General features: G+C 43.2%; 1 protein-coding gene across 4 annotated transcripts in view; it reads left to right on the top strand.

Annotated features, from left to right (window-relative positions):
• Nucleotides 1–20,333, top strand: part of ANKFN1 (ankyrin repeat and fibronectin type III domain containing 1) — a 224,302-nt gene that overhangs the window by 69,362 nt on the left and 134,607 nt on the right. For all 4 annotated transcript variants that reach the window (XM_081181277.1, XM_081181278.1, XM_081181275.1 and 1 more), the window contains one exon: nt 20,108–20,208. The gene's annotated coding sequence lies outside the window, so the exon portion shown is untranslated. The remainder of the gene's footprint in view (nt 1–20,107; nt 20,209–20,333) is intronic.

Below are 20,333 nucleotides of genomic sequence, written 5' to 3'. Positions count from 1 at the left end.
CAAAAGACGGAGAGCTGGGCTGGGCAGATACAAATGGAAAGCTGCAGCAAAATGCATGCCCCAGTTCTGAAATTGATGTTGTATAGCTGTAGCAATATTCCTTTTGCACGGTCTTTTATGCATGTGCACAGGTGCATATTCCCATCAGTAAAACACAGTAATTATGTGTACAATTGCTTTTTTGCAGTGTTTTACTGCAAAAGACATAGAGCTGGGGTGGGGTGGGCAGATACAAATGGAAAGCTGCAGTAAACTGCATGCCCCAGTTCTGAAACTGATGTTGGAAATTGTCCTAGTTAAACCACACAGTCACACACAGAAGAAGAAACTTATAGCACTGAGGGGAGTAGCATAAGCTGCTCATCCTTATTCATATTTAGAGATGGGGAAGCACTTCAGTCTGGCTAATTTGCACTTCCTGAAACAAGAGGTGAATGGAAACTCAGCTGTCTTTTCAAATGCCCACTTCTATGAATTTCCCAATGCTGTTCTCCAAGTGCAAAATATGTGTATTAGGAGAAAGGGTGCATTAAAATGCATTGTATTAAGGAGAAATGCTTTCGAAAAATGTGTGTATTCGACAAAATTGCATTGCAAATGTGTATATTGGGAGAATGCTGATGAATTTTCATGAGGACTTTAAAAAAGAAAAGTAAACTGATGAGGAAACGTGTCCAACCAAACGTAAATTGGAAAAATAAGAAACTGGAATCGACCTATTTGCCCATCCTTGCACATATCTGTTATCTCACAACTGACCCCTAGTTTAACACTTAAATCTAATTCTTAGTATCAACCAAATGTTGGTCATTTGCTGGCCATTGCTGTTTAAAAGTTCTGCGGTGCGAATGAATATTAGAATTTAAAAATCCATCTGACCTTTCATTGAACATAAGTATCACTGAAAGGAAGATTTGGCAAAGCTGTTTCAGACTGAGCCTGCTTCTGTGTACTGCAAGCTGATGATTACATAGAGAAAATTGGGGATGTATAGTGATTTAGATAGCCTTATTTTAAGCGGCAAGACAACCTGGCCAGCAACTAAAGGTCTGCTGTTGACAAATTCTTTTTCTGTCATCCTTCCTTCTAAATCCAGCTTGCACTTCTGGGAGTTCTCAGTCCACATACTGCTTGAGCCTTCCTTGTAGAATTTTAAGCATAACCTTGCTAGCGTGTGAAATGAGTGCAATTGTGCGGTAGTTGGAGCATTCTTTGGCACTGCCCTTCTTTGGAATTGGGATGTAGACTGATCTCTGCAGATGGTGACAGCAGCCACGAAATTAAAAGACACCTGCTTCTTGGGAGAAAAGCAATGACAAACCTAGACAGCATCTTAAAAAGCAGAGACATCACCTTGCCAACAAAGGTCCGTATAGTTAAAGTTATGGTTTTCCCAGTAGTGATGTATGGAAGTGAGAGCTGGACCATAAAGAAGGCTGATGGCTGAAGAATTGATGCTTTCGAATTCTGGTGCTGGAGGAGACTCTTGAGAGTCCCATGGACTGCAAGAAGATCAAACCTATCCATTCTGAAGGAAATCAGCCCTGAGTACTCAGTGGAAGGACAGATCCTGAAGCTGAGGCTCCAATACTTTGGCCACCTCATGAGAAGAGAAGACTCCCTGGAAAAGACCCTGATGTTGGGAAAGATGGAGGGCACAAGGAGAAGGGGACGACAGAGGACGAGATGGTTGGATAGTGTTCTTGAAGCTACCAGCATGAGTTTGACCAAGCTGAAGGAGGCAGTGGAAGACAGATGTGCCTGGCGTGCTCTGGTCCATGGGGTTGTGAAGAGTCGGACACGACTAAACGACTAAACAACAACAACATCCTTCCTTCCTATTGGATCAACAACTGCAACTGGGAAATGCTTTGATAAAGGCTCCAGCCACACAGGATAGCATGAACATCTGTACCTGTTTACACATACACACACACACACACACACACACACACACACACACACACACACACACAAATTCCTTATGGGTGCTAGCAACAGCTTGGAGAGAGGAGTGATTTAGATTGAGAAAACAGCATGGGGAAAATGACTAAATTGCACACAGTGCACACTGCTGCTCTGATAAAAATCAGAGCCCCCTACAGCTGCTGGAAAGTGAAAACATGAATGTCAGGAGATCTCATCAGACATTTCCTGCATCATATTGATTTAAACCTCAGGTAAATGCCTTCTAAGCTTTGGTAGGGAGCAAACAATCCAAATTGAGCCCTATATTTTTGTCACCCTTCATCTGAGTGCCTTTCCCATATCAGAAGGCTATTTTGGAGTACAGTTTTCCACGAGGCGTATCGTTTTTCTGGAAGTAGCACTGAATCTTGTTCTGCTTCGTCAAAATTGGGTAAAAGCTTTGAGAGTATACTTCGAGGGTATACTTGTCAACTTGAATAGTTGATTGCATAATGCTTCCATAGACCTATCCTCTACTTTGCCAATTGCATAACTAGAGGCTCAGAAAGAAAGAGGCTTCTATTGCATCCTTGCTTACCACAAAAGTAGAATTCCAAATTGAACCATCTCAACCAGGGGTCGGGAAGGTTTACCTCACCTGGGCCGGTTCACTCCAGCGGAGCTCCCTCTGTGGGCCAGATAGTGTGCGCAGCCACAAATTTTGGTGTCTGTGTCTGTGCAGATGCAATTTTCGGCATCTGAGCATGCGCAGACATGACTTCCAGTACCATGGAAGCAAGTCGCCACGCCGATTTAGCGCAGCGTGTGGGGACTCGCCAAGTGGGTGACTCGGTTCGGGGGTGGCTTGTGGGCCAGTTAAACGACCCCTGTGGGCCGCTTGTGGCCCATGGGCCTTAGGTTGCTTACCCCTGATCTCAACTGACTAGGCTGAGGGTGCATTTCATAATTCTCTCCTTCTGCAACACTTGCAAGAAAATGTCGACCTCAGTGGAGGTATTTGTCAGAAGACCTTGGCAAGTGCCAGATTCATCCCCCATATAGTTTTTGACTGGTACAGTCATACCTCGGGTTACAGACGCTTCAGGTTGCTTTTTTTCAGGTTACGGACGCTCCAAAACCCGGAAATACCAGAACAGGTTACTTCCTGGTTACAGAGGTCATGCATGTGCAGAAGCGCTAAATTGTGCTTTGTGCATGCGCAGAAGCACCGAATCACAACCCGTGCATGCACAGATGTGCTGCTGCAGGTTGCGAACGCTGCAAGTTGTGAACGTGCATCCCTCATGGATCACGTTCGCAACCCAAGCATTCACTGTATTATTATTATTATTATTATTATTATTATTATTATTATTATTATTATTAAAATTTGCCTCCCTAGGGAGAGCATTCCCCAAACAGAGAGCTACCACAGAAAAGCCCTGTTCTTATGTTGCCACCCTCCGGACCTCACATGGAAGAGGCACATGAAGAAGGACCTCAGATGATGATCGCCAGGTCTGGGTCGGTTCATAAGGGGAGAGGCAGGCCTTGAGGTATTGCGTTCAGTGCAAGTCGGGTCAGGATTGGCATTATCTGCTCAAACCGTCTTGACCCGGTGAATAACCTGGCTGCCAAAATCTGCAGCAGCTAAAGTTTCTGAACCACCTTCAGAGGTAGTAGTCTGCTGCTGGGACCTAAACCATCTTTTTTTCTGGAATTTTCTCTCTCTTCCTCCTCATCCTTCTTTTTCACAGACTCATGGAATTGTAGAGTTTGAGGCACCAACCTTGTGGTTAAAGCAAAATATTTCAAAAGAGGATAGCATCATAATCAGGAGGGGTGTTTGCAGTGGCGTAGCGTGGGGGGTGCAGGGGGGGCCAGCCACACCAGGCGCAACATCTGGGGGTTAGGGTTAGGGGGCGCAAATCCACGGGTTAGGGGGCGCAAATTACTTGCCTTGCCCCGGGTGCTGACAACCCACGCTACGCCACTGGGTGTTTGAGGTTTTTGGCATTTGAACAGGCATAAGCTAAAGGTTGTTAGGCTTTACAAATCAATTTGGAGACATCTTTTACTTTCCTCTTCCTGTATTATTCTTGGAATAATGGCAGACCTTACTATGATAGATATGGGAGTACTGTCAGGTGTCAATATGTGATGGGCCTTCTTCCCATAATTAGAGGTGAAAATAAGTTAATATCATTTTATGTAGCATTAATAGCAACTAAAAAAACCCCAATTGTAATTGCTTTCATGCTTCAGTGACTTTTTTTATCTTACTACCAACCAGTTTAATTTTCACTTTATGCCTCTCGGAGCATGCCCTTATGATTTTAACGCTGGAATTGTGCTCTGTGCTAGAAGGTGCAGCATAATAATTAAAAATGAGCAATTATTTTGAGAAATAATTCAGCCAGCTATAGCCCCTTTCTTCTCATGGATGAGCAAAAGCAAACATATTTGTTTCTCAGCATGTGAGCAAATTAAATCCTGTCTCATCCATGTCAAATTCAGAGCAATGTATCGCCACATTTCCTCAAACACTACGAAGAAGAAGAAGAAGAAGAGTTTGGATTTGATATCCCGCCTTTCACTCCCTTTAAGGAGTCTCAAAGCGGCTAACATTCTCCTTTCCCTTCCTCCCCCACAACAAACACTCTGTGAGGTGAGTGGGGCTGAGAGACTTCAAAGAAGTGTGACTAGCCCAAGGTCACCCAGCAGCTGCATGTGGAGGAGCGGAGACGCGAACCCGGTTCCCCAGAATACGAGACTATCACTCTTAACCACTACACCACACTGGCTCTGAGATTACCAGCCACCCAAAGAATAAACAAAACTGGCAGTGCCAACTTGAACAAAATATTGGGGGAACCCAGGTATCCCTGCCCTGCCAATCAATCAATCAAATGGGGCTATGGAAACCCAGGCAGATGGGTGGGGTATAAATATTATTATTATTATTATTATTATTAAGCAGTAAGCACACAACATTTGAATGGCAATGTCTATCAATATGGCCTCCCTGGCCCCGTCAAATATTTTATTGGGGGTTGGGGCAAAGGGACCTTGACCCCAGGAGTTGGTTAGGCACAACTTGCACATAAATTAATACAGAATTCTGTGAATTGTATATTGTTGCCAATTGGCTGATATTAGTGGCTTTTGTTGTATACAGTGCTAGCCTATCCATGCCAACTCAGCCCATTAAGCTCCACATACAAGCATACAGGCTTGCAGCCTTAATGGCTTTTAAGCTGTTTTTATTTTATTTTTTATATTTATATATTTTATATTTTTATATATATATATATATTTATATTTTATCGTTCTTTTTTTTTTTGTACATTACCCTGGTAATAAATCTTATTGCGCTAAAAGCAGGGGTGGGGAACATGTGTCCCTCCAGTTGTTGGAATACAATTCCCACCATCCCTTACTATTAGTTTTGGTGGCTGGGGCTTATGGGAGTTGAAGTCAACAACATCTGGGGAGTTGCAGGTTTCCCTCCTTTGGACTAAAGAAGAAGAGGAAGAGAAGAAGAGTTTGGATTTGATATCCCGCTTTATCGCGACCCTAAGAAGTCTCAAAGCGGCTAACATTCTCCTTTCCCTTCCTTCCCCACAACAAACACTCTGTGAGGTGAGTGGGGCTGAGAGACTTCAGAGAAGCGTGACTGGCCCAAGGTCACCCAGCAGCTGCATGTGGAGGAGCGGGGAATCAAACCCAGTTCACCAGGTTACGAGTCTACCGCTCTTAACCACTACACCACACTGGATTGTGTGGCTCAAACCTGCATTTAGGGTAAAGCAGGTGATGCTAGCTCTGTGGCTTCATAAAATTCTCCGCCCTACTTGTGGGGAGAGAAAGTAAGGGAACCTGTGAGTGTACAATTTGTACACATGGAGAATCTGTTCACAAAGGAACAATGGTTAGGTTGGGGGCGGAAAGCACAATCCCATTCTCTTTCTCCCTCTCCCCAGATTAATTGTACATACACCCCAAACGCCTGTGAAAATGGCTATTATCTAATCACTATTACAGCGTGATTAGTTAGGCAAGAACATGTGCTCTGTTTCCCCTTTACCTGAGCATATCCTTGTTCTTGCCAGCGTAGATCCCACGCTTAAAATTCCCTTATGTATTTTCTTGCGTCTGGAGTAGAAGAACATTCTATTTTTAGGCTCCACTTTGACATTGTCAGTGTTCTCCACGGCTTCTAGCTCACTCTGGTTTATTCTCCTTGACTTTCCCCCGTGCCTTCTGAAAGAATCGTGCTTCGAGAGCTGGAAACGTTACGAATGGCTGTTAGCTTTAAACTTGTCCAGGCATCTTTCAGACATAATGAGAAGCTGTAGGTTAACTGTGACAGTGGGTTGTAAGGATAGTCGTAATCTGTGGGGAAAGAGACCATTTCTTCCGATGTCCCCATGTCATATCATATCTTCCTGCTTTCTGCACTGTTGGGTGTGTATTTTAGATCGGAAGTCATGCTTCAGAAATGTCTACTCAATGATGCACCTGTGGAGGCAATAGGAACCATGCTGGGAAAGCTGGTAGGAACATGGAGGTGGAAGTTGTTAGGAGTTCAGCCTACACTCAAGTAGGTCTCTGGCAGAGATACATGCCCGACTGGCATGTTCCCTCCCTCCTGGTCAATTGTTCGGGAGCTTCAAAAGCTTTCTTCTGCCTGAACATCACAGCGACCAATTCCAACCGACACCAGCACACTTAGGGATCCGAACAGTTTGCGCAGTTGTGTAACAGACCTCAGCAACTCAGCATTTTGGCTAATCTACTTTATTTACCTATAAACACACACGGAGCACTGCAACATGGCTCCCTCTCTCTCTAGCATCAGACAGCAAAGAGAATGAGCAAAGGACAACAGTCCCTCTTCATGGAACACAGTAACACAAACATCCTGTCTCCATCACTCCCCACTTTGTGGAGTCAAAACATATAACATCATGTGAAAGACAACAATCCTATGACTGCAATCACAGAGCAGGAATTCTAACAGAAGTAACCATAAGTGGCAAGCCATGTGGTCCTCTCACCTGTAGACCAGACAATCCTTTTCTCCTGTGTTGTGCATTTTGATCTGAGATAATATTACCATAGCCTTGAATATTACCATAGCCTTTAACTAATTCATCTCTCCTCCAAATGTTCCTGAGTAGTGAGCTTATTCCAAAGAAATTTAGATTAGACTCATAAGGTGCATTCACACACCATTTCAAACAACAGTAGCTTACTGCAGTGAGGGAGGTAAGAAAGCTTTGTTCTCCATTCTGTCCTGGATTTGTCACACACAGCGCTGTTTCTATTCTGCTGCAGTTTGCCTTTCACCAATTTCTCCTACTGTCTGTCGTGGTGAAATTATGCACAGTTCTGAATCACATGGGGTTGCATCTGGGGCAAGAGTAATGTGGCAAGCTTTTTATCTGAGGGATCCTCAACATCAGATGAACATATGGATTGAGGGATGGAGAGGTTGGCAACTGAAGGAGCGTCTCCACCCCCATCGTTCTACCCAGACACTGAAGTCCAGTGCCGAGGGCCTTTTGGCGGTTCCCTCACTGCGAGAAGCCAAATTACAGGGAACCAGGCAGAGGGCCTTCTCGGTGGTGGTGCCCACCCTGTGGAATGCCCTCCCACCAGATGTCAAAGAGATAAACAACTACCTGATATTTAGAAGACATCTGAAGGCAGCCCTGTTTAGGGAAGCTTTTAATGTTTGATGGATTACTGTATTTTAGTATTTTGTTGGAAGCCGTCCTGAGTGGCTGGGGAAGCCCAGCCAGTTATTGTTATTGTTGTTGTTGTTGTTGCTCCTGATTGTGTAGCTATCACTTGCTTTTGAAGTTAACCAGTGCCTAGTGCCCGTTGTGGCTGGTGGGGTGGAGGGCAGGGAAAGCAAACCAGAGGAAATGATGGGCACAGCCAGCTAATTCTAGTTTTGCCTTCATACTCTTTCCTCCTGAGTTCTACAAGGGCAACCTTGAGAGTGAAGAGGAGAAGGAGGCAGCTGACAGGCAGTGCCATCTCCTGAACTGTTTGTAAGTTGGAAGGCAGGCAGGTAGGGGGGTGGCTGAGAGCAAACTGAAGCTGGTGGTGCAGTTCTCCATTTGCCCTTAATGGACCACCTTCCGTGGGAGCTGACTGCTAAGTAGCTTGGGATGTGCTAAATTTCTCCACCTCTTCTGAGAAAGTCCCCCACCCCGTCCCGATAAAATCCAAGCTGTTTTATGTGAGTGCACATTGCATGATTAGAACAATGTGGTTTTAAGCTGATTTCCCCAAGCAAGCCACAAAATCCTAGTCTTATTAAGCTGATGGGCTCTGCTAGCTTACTTAAATACTTTAGAAATATTGCCTATATTGTCAATCTGTGATCGCTACATTAATTAGTCAGCTCATTAGCTGATAGCATGTGCATGAACTGATGAAGACTCACTTCAATTAGTGAGCAACTTATTGTTGTATTAGCACTCTTTACCCTTCTTCCGTTTTCTGAAGTTACATAGCATCTGTGATAGGAGGCGTGTTCAGATGGCACTGTTGATACCTGATTGCAAAATTACCCCATGCAGATCTCTAATCTCTCTCTGCTCTTCTGGGTTGAATCTGGGGGTGAATGGATCTGTCAATTTCTTGTTTTTCCAATGTAAGTTGAGTTCTGCACATTTCCATATCAGTTTTTTTAAGTCATCTTGGAAATTCATTAGCATTTGAGTGCAAATTTCTCCTAACGACAACATTTTTGTCACACGGTTTCCCTTAACATGATACATTTTTGTATGCCAGTTTCACTAATATATGCAATTTTATGCATACTTTAGTGTTTGAGGTTTTGTACGTGTTGCTTGGCTAGAAAGCTGTATTGCAAAATTCAGAGAAGCAAAAAGTTTCCCCAAAATGGCTTTGTTTCAAGTTTTTATATTATTTCAGAAAGTAGGAATTGAATCAAATTTCTTCTCTATTCACAGTCACTCTGGGACTTCAGAGCAAATTCCCCCCCCCCAATGTATTATAACTCACTGTGAGTCAGAGGTCATAATGTAACAAGTCCCTGTCCCCTCCATTGTCAATATCATTTGCTGTCAGAAAGCATGATGTTCCCTGGAGTATGCAATAAATTTTAGCAGGCAAAATACTTAGGAAATGGGAAAGCCACCGCAAGAATGCTAAACCCCATGGCAAATGTAATGTCCACACCAGCTCTGGATCAGAAGACCAGGAAGTATGTGCATAATTAAGTCTAGTGTTCTTATGCTTTTATACTGTGTATGCCTTTTTCTACTGCAGAGTTTGAGAAACCACGTCTTCAGTCTGAATCAGTGTATAAACTTGCAGAAAAGCTCAGTCCAATCCATTAATCATTCCTTATGGTGGTGGATTCATCATATTCACCAAGGATTTTATGCTGTGCAAATTCTCCAAGCATCCCAGAACTGCTGCACCCATTCAGCCTTCCTCAACCTCAGCATTTATAAATAAGCTGGTTATGAAAGTACCATGCTTCCTTCTGAAAAGGAGAAGAAACTAGTCTTTTTAGGGCTTCACTGAATTTTCCACTATTTGGAGAGTGGGCTGGGAAAGAGAGAGACATAAAACTAGATTAATAGATAGATACAGATAAATGAACAATGTATTGCGTACATAGACGTATATAAATGTGTATACGGGAAACTGGGTGGTGGGGGTTTTTTTGTCTCCCCTTCAAGTAATTTTCTTTCAGTAACATTTAATATGTTTTCCCAAACGGAGACTATTAAGTACAGTGGAGGGTTGAGTGATAGCTGAAAAAGCACCAAATCCTGACCCAGGAGGAAATGAGTTCCTAACAGTGAAACAAAAGTCCTTTCTTTAATTAAGCCAGCTAAGTTGCTCACTACTATTGCAAATATCTATTAACCCGGTTGCAAAGGCCTTACACATTAGCAGCCCTTGTTCCAGGGAGTGCCTGTAGCTGCACCATGTGGCGTGTGTTTCAAATGAGCATTCAGTAAGATAACATCAGGATCATTTATTATGTGGCTCGAACGTTAGTAATTAAATTGCGACACTTTGCCCACGCGTCTCATGTGACATTGAATAAGGGATATTCACGTGTGCAATGTTGATGTCTTGGTGATAGCTGCTTAGACACGTCTTGCAACAGAATCAGTCCGTGCATTCAACAGCCCGGTAATGTTAAACATCTAGTAATCAACTGTGGAAAGGAAATTAGGTGCCCACATTTGTGAATCAGGCCTACAAATAATAGCAACACAGTTATAGCAGTTACGCATTCAGGCTCAGTGGTTTAGATCACAGCGCCACCCACTTCCCGTGTCTTGGGCTTGCCGATCAGAAGGTTGGCATTTTGAATCCCTGTGACGGGTTGAGCTCCCGTTGCTCTGTCCCTGCTCCTGCCAACCTAGCAGTTCAAAAGCACGCCAGTGCAAGTAGATAAATAGGTACCGCTGCGGCGGGAAGGTAAACAGCATTTCTGTGCACTCTGGTTTCTATCACAGTATTCTGTTGTGCCAGAAACTGTTTAGTCATGACTCAGAAAGCTGTCTGTGGACAAACACCGGCTCCCTCGGCCTGAAAGCAAGAGGAGCACCACAACCCCATAGTCGCCTTTGACTGGACTTAACTGTCCAGGGGTCCTTTACCTTTTTGTTTTTACTGCATTCGGGACCAGGGAGCCCCCCACAACTGCAGGTCCCCTGTCCCCACAAAACAGTACAGTGGTACCTCGGGTTAAGAACTTAATTCTTTCTGGAGGTCTGTTCTTAACCTGAAACTGTTCTTAACCTGAAGCACCACTTTAGCTAATGGGGCCTCCCGCTGCCGCTGCGCCACTGCCGCGCGATTTCTGTTCTCATCCTGAAGCAAAGTTCTTAACCCGGGTACTATAATAATAATAATAATAATAATAATAATAATAATAATAATAATAATAATAATAATTTATTATTTATACCCCGCCCATCTGGCTGGGTTTCCCCAGCCACTCTGGGCGGCTTCCAACTGAATATTAAAAACAGTACAGCATCAAACATTAAAAACTTCCCTAAAGAGGGCTGCCTTCAGATGACTTTTAAAAGTAAAATAGTTGTTTATTGCTTTGACATCTGCTGGGAGGGCGTTCCACAGGGCAGGCGCCACTACCGAGAAGGCCCTCTGCCTGGTTCCCTGTAACCTTACTTCTCACAATGAGGGAACCGCCAGAAGGCCCTCGGCGCTTACTATGTCTGGGTAAGCAGAGTCTGTAACCTGAAACGTCTGTAACCTGAGGTACCACTGTACTCCTGTCTTGTCAGGATTCAACCTCAATCCATTAACCACCATCCATCCTCCAGCCGCCTCTAGACACTCACACAGGACATTCACCGCCTCCACTTCTTCTGTAGGGTTGTCTTTTTTGAGTTTTGGTCAAAGTTGTCAAGCTAGCCCCATTTCCTGACCATTGCCATTTCTTCATTTCATAGCAACTTAGATGGCATTCCAAGAACAGCAGAGGACTTTGCCCCATGTGCAACTTTTGTAAAATGCAAAGTGCTCTGGGTAATAAAAATGATAATAGAATATAAGCAGAAAACATTTCCTTTTCGCTTGCAGAGTTCGCCCACCAGCCTCGCAAGTGGCGCAGCTCACATTTCATAGCCCAGAAATTGTCATAAATTGAAACAGAAACCAGCTCCCAGCATATTAGCCACCGTCTTATTTGTTTGGTAAAATGCATAATTTTAGATGCTACAGCAATAAGAAGAAAACAATTTGCGGTTGTCCTCAACCACAGGTAGGCAGACCAATTTCATTAAAGAAAGGCAATTGCTTTGCTGCTCTCTTCTGTGCTGTGGAATAAATAAGATTGCTGATGATGAACTAGCCTGTGGTTGCTCCTGGGACAGGAACAACTTCAGGTGGGGAAAGAAGGTTGGGCTTAGATTTTGGGAGCCTGTTGTTGCTTTCAACTTTCAATTCCTTATGGCCATCTTGAAAGTACAGTGGTACCTCGGGTTACAGACGCTTCAGGTTACAGATTCCGCTAACCCAGAAATAGTACCTCGGGTTAAGAACTTTGCTTCAGGATGAGAACAGAAATCGTGCTCCGGCAGTGCGGTGGCAGCAGGAGGCCCCATTAGCTAAAGTGGTTCCTCAGGTTAAGAACAGTTTCAGGTTAAGAACGGACCTCCAGAACGAATTAAGTTCTTAACCTGAGGTACCACTGTAAGTGCAAAGGCAAGGTGGTTGAAACCAGGTAACATTCAAAGCTGAATGAATAGCACCCACAGTTTCCTAGAAGTTGTTGGTTCCTTGCCTTCTGTTGGACATTCTCACTGAATGTGTAAGTTTTGACTAGTTGGAATGCATAGTAAGTGATAGATCGAGTTATAGGCTATTGAGAGTTCAGAAAATTTCCATTTCAAAGCCAATTCTGTATTTGTTCATATAGGTAAGTTCGTGTTTGATTCCATATCAGAGTCTTGCATGATCTTTCCTAAATGGCCAGGCAGGTTTCCCCGAAGGATCCTATGGCCAAGCACAGTAAGAATGACTCTCACCCTTTTCAATACTGATATCCAGGAAAGAGAGTTTTTCCTACTTATAGGCTAACCGTTCCTGAAGTGCCACATTTACAAGAAGAATCAAAATGTATATAAGATATTAGAAAAGAGCTGTTCATTTGTAAAAGGCAACAACTTGCTGAATTCTGACAGTCACTTATCAAATTTCATGAACGTTCAAAAAGTCACAAAATGTTGACATAGACACCTAAGTGTGATTGTCATCAATAAAAAAGTAGACATTTATTTCTGGACCTGACAGCATTAATATCTGAATGTCAACATTTGCCAAACTTTGCACATTCACTTTATGTTTTGTTGGGTTTTATAACCAGCAACAAGAACCTTTTAATGAGGGTGAAAGAGGAGAACACATAATATGGTTTGAAGCTCAACATCAAAAAAACGAAGATCTTGGCCACTGGTCCCATCACCTCCTGGCAAATAGAAGGGGAAGAAATGGAGGTAGTGAGAGATTTTACTTTCTTGGGCTCCATGATCACTGCAGATGGTGACAGCAGTCACGAAATTAAAAGACGCCTGCTCTTTGGGAGAAAAGCGATGACAAACCTAGACAGCATCTTAAAAAGCAGAGACATCACCTTGCCAACAAAGGTCCGTATAGTTAAAGCTATAGTTTTCCCAGTAGTGATGTATGGAAGTGAGAGCTGGACCATAAAGAAGGCTGATGGCTGAAGAATTGATGCTTTTGAATTCTGGTGCTGGAGGAGACTCTTGAGAGTCCCGTGGACAGGAAGAAGATCAAACCTATCCATTCTGAAGGAAATCAGCCCTGAGTGCTCACTGGAAGGACAGATCCTGAAGCTGAGACTCCAATATTTTGGCCACCTCATGAGAAGAGAAGACTCCCTGGAAAAGACCCTGATGTTGGGAAAGATGGAGGGCACAAGGAGAAGGGGACGACAGAGGACGAGATGGTTGGATAGTGTTCTTGAAGCTACCAGCATGAGTTTGAGTAAACTGCGGGAGGCAGTGGAAGACAGAAGTGCCTGGCGTGCTCTGGTCCTTGGGGTTACGAAGAGTTGGACATGACTAAACGACTAAACAACAACAATAACCAGCAGCTGTAGAACCAGGGGATATTTGGAAACTGAGCAGAGCTGGGCCCTCTCATCAACTTCTTCACTTCTCCTGCTTGTATGATTAGGCCATTAAATAGTACAGAGAATTGATGGTGTTTTCTTCTCCTGAAACAGCCAGACCAGAGGTGTTTTGTACATGCTATTGTACACTCAAACCATCCTTGGGTGTTGAATGGAAGTGTCATGATCATAGAAATTAAAGCAAGAGTGAATTAATGCTTCACAAAATGCTCTTTGCCACATGTACCCAAGAAGCACCAGGAGGGAATGTGTAGAGGCTGTTTCCATGTGCAAACACCCCTAAAAATACTAGGACATTAAACATTCATATATGCATAATGTGGGTCAGTATGACTTCACTACATGGGTGCTGAAATATAATTATATTTATAAATAAGGATCATATGAATTAAAAGTCTCTTGTGAGAATTTAGAAAAAAATATTGTTGTACCCATTGACAGATAGGGATGGGGTGAAAGTAATTTTCTTTTGTTGGACCTGCTTTCAAAAGATGGATACAAATTGAAATTGTCTCCTCTAGAGGGAGCTTGTTAAACTGTTGCTGGAGTCGATCTGGGGAATTTCACAGCTGTGGAGATTAAGGATCGTGAGACCAGACCCTGACCTTGGATAAGAATGTGTTTAGAAGAAGTTTTGGTGCTTGCTCTTTGCAAGACAAGCGCTTTGCTGGAGCAGCTGCATGAGAAGATGGATTTGATGACTGTTGCAGTCAATAATTTTGGACAAACAGTGAATACTCATATAGAAACCATTCAGGAACCAACCCAGGAATCTGGTTTGACAGGGCAAGTGCAAGTGCAGAAGATAATGGAGGAGGTTGTTGTTGAACCTCAAGTAACACAAATGGAGAGACCCGAGGCCCTGCAGGAGCATAAGCTGCTGTTTTTGAAGACTGAACCTGGAGAAAGTCAGATTTGGAGAGAGGGAGTATTGTTTGGTTTGGACATGGGAAGTTGGTCGGATCCCCCTAGGCAGGGATGTTTTGGCTTTTGGGATTTGGTTTTGGGCCAGGGGGGGTCTGGAGTTGTGGGGGCTCTTAACTTTGGAGGGACTTTGAAACATGCTTTTAAATACTTTCTGGATTACAGTGCTGACTGTGGAGAATGGGCTGACCTGTCGAGGGGGAACGGAGATATTGTTGGGTTGGAGTCTCCCCGAGACCTACTCCTCAATGAGAAAGGAAAGAAATTAAGAAAAAGATCAACAAAAGACAAAGTAAAGTGCAGGTATAAACAAGAAGAAGATCTGCAGAAGGGACATGGAAAAGACTTAAGAGCCTCGGACACAAGATCACCAGGTTGATGGACTAGATGGAATGGATAGAAAGGACTGACATAACCCGAGACCAGGAAGAAGAGACGTTGGATGAAGATTGGAAGAAAGTTTTTTAAAAAAATATTTTGAGAATTAGTGTAAAATTAATGAGTGTTAGGAAAAATGTTGGAATGAAACTATTTGGCTTTAGTAGAAATGATATAAGGAGTTATGTATAAATATGTATTAAGTTTTAAGTTTTAAGGCTTTTTATGGTAAGATAAGGTTAAAATAAATTAAGGTAAATTTAATGACAGAACATAGTGAAAGATGGAAAGGATTTGTTGAGTTAATTAATAGGTTAGACCGTTAAGATAAATTATACAATAAAAATTGAGAAAGATGGAAAGAAATTGCTGAAACAATTAATTAAACTAGAATACAAAAAGGGAGGGACTTCCGGGTTGGCGCGATCTGGAAATGGCGGATTCCCTCCGAGCTGCGGAGGGAATCTGCTCAGCTGAGGACGGGTCTTGCCGCGCCGGCGACGCGGGGACCCTTAAAAACCGCAGGCGCTGAAGCCTGCGGACTGAAGACTCGGTGGGCACCTTAAGCGCCCCCCCGACTCACGAAGAGCCTTTTTAAAGGCTGCGGAGAGGGTACGGAGGGTGGCGTGGTGCTGAGAGTCGATCGCTACCTCGGTTGAGCGAAGCCGCGAGCCATGACTGGAGAGCGCTGACTTCCTTCCTTGAAATTCGGACTGAAAAGAATAACCCGTGAGTAAGATGGAATTGGATTTTAAGAATATTATCCCGTGAATTTGAGACGACCGGGGGGTGTGCTAAAAGGAAGTCCGCACCCCCCCCTTTTGCAGACGATCTAAAGCAACGACTTAAGAACTAAGCTGGAGAGCCTACCCTTTGTGGGGTGAGTTAAAAAAGATTTTAACTTCCAAGATTTGGCAAAAAGAAATTTTGAGCTGGAGAGTGGAGTTTTGGAAGCTTTCTTTCTGTTGTAAACAACCCCCCCTCCCGGGCCCGGGAGCGTCCTGTTTTTGAGCTTGTGGAAGAGGTGCGGAGTTTGACAGAGAGGGACTGAAAGAGACTTGAAAGCCTCGGACGTGAGGAACCCAGGCTAAGAATTGCTATTTTGGACATGCATTGGGGAAGGGACGAAAACCGGGGACGGGAGGGAGGGAAGAATAGAATTTTAAAAACACTCAAGATCTTTGGGTTTAGTTAATATGATCTTTATTTAAGACAAAATGGGAAATCGATGGAAGGGAATTTGAGTCCAACCTAGAAAAATTTATTTTTCTTTATGAAAGAGGTAATATTAAGATGGTTAAGAGGAGAAATACCAATTTGCTGACATAATTCTGGGAATTCGGATGCATGAAGGGGGGTAGGGGGAAGTCAGGGAACAAGGTTAGGAAAGTAGGATTTTCTGAAATTATACATGTTTTTGTCTTTTGTCTTTTTTGTGCGTAATTTGTCTTTATAAAAGGTGAAAAACCAATAAAAATTTGTTTTTAAAAAAAATAGAATACAAAAAGGGAGGTGTGAGGAGGTCGATGAAACAAGTAAATGAAAGATAATGATATGGAATATTGGATGTGTGTTTTAATGTTATTGTTCTTTTTTGCTGTATTGTTGTATTGTTTTTTATGTGTTTTTTATGTATTGTAATGTATGTTCTGTTAAATTTTTTGTTGTTTTCTTTTCTTCTTTCTTCTGTAATTTTTAAACTTCTAATAAATATCATTTTTTTAAAAAGGGATGGGGAACTAGGTCTATATTTATGATGCTAGAAACTATCACTCTAAGCTGTGATGTTCATATGTTGCCTTCATAGCTATTTTCGGGTTTTCGATTGCTACTAAAATCCTACATGGGCTTTAGATAAGATTATTGACATCACCGCTACCCCAAAATAACAACCTAGAACCAGGCCAATTCACGTCTTGGATCCAAATCTGCTGAAATGGCGACTCAGAGTTGGTTTCAGTTATTAGCTTGTGGGCAACTGAAGAGGGAAAACCCTGCATATACAAGTGATATACTTGTATATGAATATACAAGTGCATATACTTAAGTTACCAGAATAAGTGGGTGCCTCCAACTCATTCATGCAAGATCACACATCTGCTTCCATTAAATGCGACCGATTTTATTTTCACAGAAACAGAGCCATTGATACTATGCTCAGTTACACAACTCACACAAGGAGATCACTTTTGGGAAGAGACTCGGGGGTTGTTTGTTTGCTTCCTTCTGAAACTCGGAAGAAGCTGGTTGTTCAGCCATATCTCATGTGCATGACCCTAGATAGAGTTATACAGTGGTACATGGGGTTAAGTACTTAATTCGTTCCAGAGGTCCGTTCTTAACCTAAAACTGTTCTTAACCTGAAGCACCACTTTAGCTAATGGGGCCTCCCACTGCCTCCGCACTGCCGGAGCACGATTTCTGTTCTTATCCTGAAGCACTATTTATGGGTTAGTGGAGTGTGTAACCTGAAGCGTATGTAACCTGAAGCGTATGTAACCCGAGGTACTACTATACAAGGCAATTGACTCTCACTCATGTCTCCTCTCCCAGGGAACCTCTAACATAAACAGCTTCTCAGGTACCTTGGGGACAACTATATCACCGGGGCAACGTGTGAAGCAGGATGTCTGGACACTGATAAGAGGCAGCAGATAAATGGCCATGAATAAGTTATTCCTGAATAATTTAACCCTTGGGGGATAAATAAATCTAGAGCTTGGGTGGTGGGTTGTGTAGAAACTTTCAGGTTATGGGAGTCGGGCAGAGTTGGACGATTGAGAGAAAAGGCAGGCAAGAGAGGTGGAAAAGATTTATGGCACAAGGCTGACTATGCCTTGATTGATTGATTGATTGATTGATTGATTGATTGATTGAATTTATATAGAGCCCTATACCCAGGGGTCTCAGGACAGTTCACAGAATAAAATTAAGATATAAAGCCATACAATACCTAATAAAAGTAAAAACAGCAACCCAATACCCTCCCCCAAAAAACCACATTCTAAAAGGGCATAGGATGTAAATCAGATCAACCAAATGCCTGGTTAAAAAGGAATGTTTTTGGCTGGCGCCTAAAGGTGTATTATGAAGGTGCCAGGGGAACTTCCCTGGGGAGAGCATTCCACAAACAGGGAGCCACTGCAGAGAAGGCCCCATTCTCATGTTGCCACCCTCCGAACCTCTTAAGGAGCAGGCACACGAAGAAGGGCCTCAGAAGATGATCTCTGGGTCCAGGTAGGTTCATATTGAAAGAGGCAGTCCTTGAGTTATTGCGGTCCTGAGCCCTTTAAGGCTTTATAGGTCAAAACCAGCACTTTGAATTGGGCCCGGAAACTCACTGGTAGCCACTGCAGTTGGACCAGGATTGGTGTAATATGCTCAAACCATCAGTGAGCAACCTGGCCACTGAATTCTGCACCAGCTGAAGTTTCCGAACCATCTTCAGAGGCAGCCCTACAAGTAACGCATTGCAGTAATCATTGCCTTCTCAGAAGTTAGTCCTATTGAATTCCATGGAACCTATTCCAGGGTATTCAGGGTTAGAATTTCAGCCTTCATGGGTAGCGTTTCCTGTTACCCAAAGCATCCAGATTTCATATAGCCACAGTCCAGAGATTCTGAAGTGCCTACTTGTCCTGTCAAACAGCCTGTATAATGACAGACTGCATTATCATCACCAGCTCTGCCTATATGCAAGGCTGCCTACTTAAATGTTGCATGAATTAGTCTGGCGTAAGCTGCCACCACCTGGATTCCATGCTCACACTGCAGATCTCCAATATAGTCATCAGTGTTCCTTGAAAGCTCCTCTTTCTCCCTCTTTAAACACCTTGAATTGGGCATTTGACATGATGGTTAATGATGTGGATTAAGGAATGCTTAGCCCCCATTAAGTAATATTAAGCATTTGCCTGTAGGCGTTCCAGAAGATGCTGAAAACTAAAGAGAAAGGGGTTGCTCAGCAATTCGTAGGATCTCAGCACTTCTCCAAATGATTCCACATAGCGGATGAGCCCATTGGTTGCCTTACATAACCAAACTCCCAGAAAATACACAGGAGCATTATAAAACAATGTTGCAGACGATTGAAAATGGCAGGATCTGCAATGAATGTCCTAAAGGCTCTCTTAATTTTATTCTGTTGCTAGGTGCTTAACAGGACTCTTACGGTTGGCTGAAATGAACCAGGACTGTATAGTATGGCGTTCAGTGATTTTTATCTTAGATAAAACACATAGCTGTATTTTTAGCGTACGGTACTTTTGAAACCCTAGGAGAGTCCATTAAAAACAACAACACACACACCACAACACAACACCACAAACCTCTTTCAAATTGCACATTTTACGAATGCCTTTTTTATCACATAGTTCAAGGCACTGCAAAAGATGCGTGCTAGGATTTGCTACAGCTTAAATCTAAGCATAATTGGAGCTGCAATGTTTTGGTTTGCGTGTGGACAGATTTCATAACCTTTGGGGTGCTAACCTGTTCAGTGCTGGCTGGGATTCTTTCCCATTATCTTGCAGGTGTCCCAGAGCTATGGATGGTAGCTGTTGCTTTGTTGCTGCAATTGCAGGCAGTGGACCCAGAAGTGGGGCAAATGAGAGACCACTTCGTCAGATGTGACCATAAACTGCTGGACCAAGTGATGGGCTCAGAGTTCTTACCTTCTTAGGGATTTCACATAAAACTAATTGTGGTGGTTGTTTAAATGGCTGCTCTATGATTGCCTGTTTGATCAGCCAGAGTGACAGTTGCTTACTATTCTGGTTTTTGTTTACTCTGGGCAATTTCTCTCTCTCTCTCTATCTCTCTCTCTCTCTCCTTCCTCGCTGGTCTGATCAGTTCTGAGAGACACAACAGGATAACAGCAGATCGCATCATATAGCCAGAGGCTTCCTTGACAACACAAAACAAGACTCTGAAAAGCGGGTATATTAGCTACAGTGCCAAGAGGGCAGAAAGTGTTAAAGAATTCAGTTCTGTTTATTTGGATATTGCCTCATGTCGCTTCTAGCCCTCCTCTCTGTTCTTTTGCGTGCTTTACGTTTTGCATAAAGCTTTTTACAGTACTGATGTTCAACTTCAGCCCCTGCTGATGGCGAAGATATATATATTTATATATTAATCATTCGCTCAGTATAGGGAAGAGGCTCACTCTCTTTCTTTCTTTCTCTCTCTCCCTCTCTCTCTGCCTGGAAGCTTCAGCACACAGCTACACTCAAAAGAAACCAATGTATTGAATGAAATTAGTGGACAATTAGCACCAACTTGCTTCTCTTCAGTCTCCTCCTCCTAGACTGGTGAGTGAAATTTAATTCTCTAATATGCACATCTTATAGCTTAAGGGGAGGGGGAGGGGAGAAAACAGCTGGCAGATAGATGGACCTTGTAGAAATGTTGCCGCGATGTCTTCCTACCTGTTGTG

The sequence above is a fragment of the Podarcis bocagei genome, assembly GCF_964188305.1.
Source record: "Podarcis bocagei genome assembly, chromosome: 2".
Lineage (NCBI taxonomy): Eukaryota > Metazoa > Chordata > Lepidosauria > Squamata > Lacertidae > Podarcis > Podarcis bocagei.
The sequence above is the reverse complement of the archived record's forward strand: the minus strand, read 5'-3'. Positions and strand labels throughout refer to the sequence as shown.